Source organism: Capsicum annuum, chromosome 5, assembly GCF_002878395.1.
Source record: "Capsicum annuum cultivar UCD-10X-F1 chromosome 5, UCD10Xv1.1, whole genome shotgun sequence".
NCBI classification, from domain to species: domain Eukaryota; kingdom Viridiplantae; phylum Streptophyta; class Magnoliopsida; order Solanales; family Solanaceae; genus Capsicum; species Capsicum annuum.
Genome location: NC_061115.1, coordinates 173805835 through 173810696, shown reverse-complemented (window position 1 = coordinate 173810696; position 4862 = coordinate 173805835).

Below are 4862 nucleotides of genomic sequence, written 5' to 3'. Positions count from 1 at the left end.
AATATTGTGGTCCTACACTCCTTGAACACACTGTTAGACACCCCAGACACAAACTTACTCATCTTAAATCTGCTATTTGCTACCACATGAGGGGCATATCTGGCTAATTGAGTAAACTTAAGAGAATACTCTTTCACTGTTATGTTGCCCTGCTTCAGATTAATGAACTCCAAAACCTTTGCTTTTTTTAAATCCAGTGGGAAGAACCTATCCAGAAAAATAGTGGCAAACTCCTCCCATTCCAAGGGCCCTGCATCTGCGGCCATCTCTGCCTTTCACTGCTTAAACTATGAGTGAGCCACATCCTGCAACCGATATGTGGCTAACTCAGCACTCTCACTCGTAGTCACCCATATAATATCTGTGACTTTTTGTACCTAATCAAAGAATTTCTATGGGTCCTCATCTGACTTAGACCCGGTAAAGACTGGAGGGTTCATTCAGATGAAGTCCCAAATTTTAGCTGCAGCAGTATTGGCTACTGGGTCTAAATTCTATGTAGGAGACATACTCATCCAGGGGATCTATTTGGATGGGCGGAGGAGCTGGCTGGTTTCCTGTTCTCCTTCGTTGTTTTTTTGGGAGGAAAAATCTGTAAATGAAAGGGAAAAGGAATTAGACTGAGAGTTTAACTTGAGCTCACTCATATGATATAAACACTTAAAGAAGGGAAACTTTTCCTAAATGCCTCATAGCCTCTTGTCCATAAGTGTGGCGAGCTACACACCCATGCACAAAACTTTACTTGATATGGCTTTCAGACTTTCTAGGACTTTGTTAAACCTTAGGCTCTAATACCAAGTTTGTAAAACCCCAAGTCTGCATCTCGGACGTCACACGGCGCTCATAACCCCGAAGAACCACAAGCTAACCCATGACTGGTACCTTCTGAAATCACTAAATAATTATAACTCTATAATAATGCAAAAATTAGGCTAAATCTGCCATAAGGTTCATAACTAAAATCAAACCCTAAATACTGATAAATAAATACTAAAAACTAAACAACTGTCTAAAATAATCTAGTCTGAAGAGCCTCTAACTGAACTATCTGAATATGGAGTTGATGGGACAAACTCCCAACTAACTCCGACTACTGAAGTACTGATAACTAAAATAGTACTCTATCCTCAAACTATGAGGATTCACCACTAAATCTATTGTTGATAATCTGGGCTGCTAGGTTCGATTAGGAGCCCGTACGTCTGAACCTATGATATAAGACATCATAGCAAATAAAGGTATGCGTCAGTACTTTGAATGTACTAGTATGCTAGGTGAGGTAAGTCTAAATGCAGGGGTTCATATGCATGAACAGTAACTGGCAGAGAAATCATGAATATAACTGAGTGCGAGTACATGTATAGTTAACACTGCTGCAAAATACTGATTATGCAATGCTATGCATATAACTACATATATTGTAACTGAGATCATATTTAATACTGGATAATGAGTTCTAAAAATTGAATGACTGATATTTGAGTTTACTGATACTATATTACTATTAACCGAGTGATTGTTTCTAACAGTCCTGATTTTGTAACACTGAACTGAGTTCTAAACTAAGTTGGGTGACTGTATCTGACAGTTCTGCTTTTGATACTAAACTGAGGTTTTATATCGAGTCTAAAACTGAAACTGAAACTGAAACCATAGGAGTGTTCATCTAACCGACATACCCTAATTATAAACTGAGTTGGGGTCCAACCTGTGGACCCAGTTGGAAGGGTGTTAGCACCTTTCCAAGGGATACTTACAATGGCTATGTGTTAACCCTTTCTAGAAAGAAGCCCTTTCATCAACCCTCACTGGCAGGAAAATTGGTACGAGATGTATCAACTCTAGACTAGCAAAAAGATATCTCAACCTACGCTGGCTACGAATTCTATAACGCAGGGACTGTTACTAAGAGTCAAACCCTTTTTACTGACAGGAATACCCCCATCCCTGGGTTTGCTTGGTGTTGATTCCTACTCCCAACTGAATGGACGCTGAACTAATTTCTAGAATACTAGGCTTAACTGAACTGTTACTGATCGTGCTGTCTAACTGAACTAGACTGAGTTCACTGGGTTTTACTAACCGACTGAATATACTGAGTTCTGTTACTGACTAAGTATACTGAGCTCTGTTACTGACTGAGTACTGATGTACGTGACATCACTGAGACTATCCTGAAACTACTGTAAATCTAGGTAGCAGCTAGATTGTCGGGTATTAGATACCCCCAGGACTGGATAGCATAGAAAGTAAAAACATAGCACAATCTTGAAAACATGATAACTAGTCACTTTGTCTCAATTCATTCATTGAGGCATTTTAGCAAACACTTGCATGGCATGAACTTGTACATATACAATTATGTCATGATTCACTATTCAACTCTCATGAACATTATATCAAACACTTGGGGGCATAGTTTATGCACATAATACTAGTCAACATGAAAGCATCATGATCACAATTCCAAACTCACAAATTCAAGGATTTCCCACATGAAACTACATAAAACTACACACATGTTATTTAATTCACATGAATTTTGTAGTTAATCATGGATTAGAACCCAAATAAAATCATAATCATGAATACAATTTAACTCAACATGAAATTCATGAAATTAATCATCTTAAAATTTTAAAAGAGGTTCTTGAACTCCAAGGGTAGAAGGAAACCCTTGGATGAACACCTAACATACCTTAGTAAGTAAATTTGTGAAGATTGATGGTGTGTTCTTGAAGATTGGTCTTGATATAAATGATAAATTCTTTACCTCACTTATTCCCCACCCCCACCCCCACCCCCACCTCGACCCTAAAAAACCTTCTACTTTTTTTAATTTTTGAAAAACAAAAATATTTTTCTTACTACCCCCTCTCTCCCCATGCCGAGCCCAGAAGTTGTAAACTTTTAAATTTTTTAATTTTTTAAAAATATTTTTTCCTACCCCCATCCCCAACTTCCTCCAACATCCACCACCACCCCCCTATCCCACCCCAGCCACACTCTCATCTACATCCACCACCCTACTTATCCTACCCCAGCCACCACAATCCCCTATCCTCCCCTTTTCTCGTCACAATATACGTCATTTTCTCCCTATTAATTTTTATTATTCTGTGTTATATATATAGCACTCATTATTTTTGCTTTATCATCACAATGTTCCTTAATACTATCTCTCTTATTTTAATTTCTTTATGAGATTAATTTTTTTTTTGTTTTCAAAATTATTATATTATATTTGAATAATTTTAAATGAGTTTAAATAACAAGATAACAAATTGTTGAAATTCGATTTTTTTTTTTTGATAAAGAGTTGATCTGATATTGATATTTGAGTATGATGAATTAATGCCATTTAATGAATAAACAAATAAAATTAAGTTTGTTTAAATTTAGACTTTTAACTATATATTTATAGTGATATTTGAACTTAATTTTTTATGCTTTTTTCTTTTCTTGTTTTTCAAGTGCAGAACTTTGTATCCTTAAAAAATAAAAAAAAACATACTTTAGGTATCAATTAAACTTTATCTTTCAATTACAATGTTATTGCATTGTTTCTTTATACATAGTCTCATAAAGTATTACGTGACATTAGAAATTTTAGTACTATATACAGTAAAGAAATTAAAGAAAAATATGAACAACTATTCTAATAAAATTATAATATTTAAATGGTAACAAAATTAGCATTTCGCCAAACAGTTGACTATAAATCTCAATAAAAGGTGATTTTATTTTTCAATTACATAATTGAATGTATTTATTTTTATCACAAATTAGGCAAAAAAAATAGAAAGACAAATGTTACTTATTGAATTCAGATATGAATATTGTTTGATTTCATACTGTCGTTTTCAAAGTTGATCGACTGAACAAAAACACGTCTCTCTGAAAGCAATTTAGCACAATCAAAGAAAATAGATTAACGTCTAATATATATAAGAATATTTCAGGACAATCATTAATCATAATAAAATAATTTACAACAGATTAATTCTTTACTATCAGATAACATAAACTATTAACTATTTATAAACAAATAATCTAAAGTTAGGCTTTGAGTGATAAGCAAATTGCACAAATACATTAGTGTAAGATTGAAGAATTAAGGAATAAGTTCAAAAGAGTTTAGAGAATATAATTAGAAGTTTGATTGAAAAAAATAATTTATATAGGAAAGAGTTAATTGAAATTCAATTTTATCTAGTATAGAATTAGTTTTCAATTTGAATTCTAGAATAAATTGTAACTCACAATTCAAATTCAAAATTCAAAAATTTAACCGTAATTAAAAATTCAAATTTATCCTTTTCTTTTTGGCTCTTTTTTAAGAAAATAAACAATGTGCTTATCCTATAACAAAATTCACCCCAATTGCATGTATCATACGTAAGTTTAAAAAAAAAAAAAAAGGTTTAAATGGATAAGTATATTAACTTAATCCTTTTATATTCAAACTTCAAAAAAATTATTATGGTGATAGTTATTAATCTATATCTATATCTATAATCTATAATCTATAATCTAGATCTATAATATATTAAAAGTGTGAAAACCCTTAGAAAAGTTAATCGAACTTTTTACCTTTCATTAAAAGATTTTGCTTTAGATAAAATAGTCTTTCAACCCTTTTTTTTTCAATAATAATTATTTAATTATTATTCAAATATTTAGTAGTTTAAAATTAAAATTAATTTAAACTAAATTTGGTGAAATAGAATTATTTTTGGACTTCAATTAGTCCATGGAGTTTACCGACATTATTAAAGGAAAATTATATAACCTTTCTTGGCCTTCTAGGTTTTCGTCTCTCCGCTATTAATTGATAAATCAACGGATTCTCCGGTTGA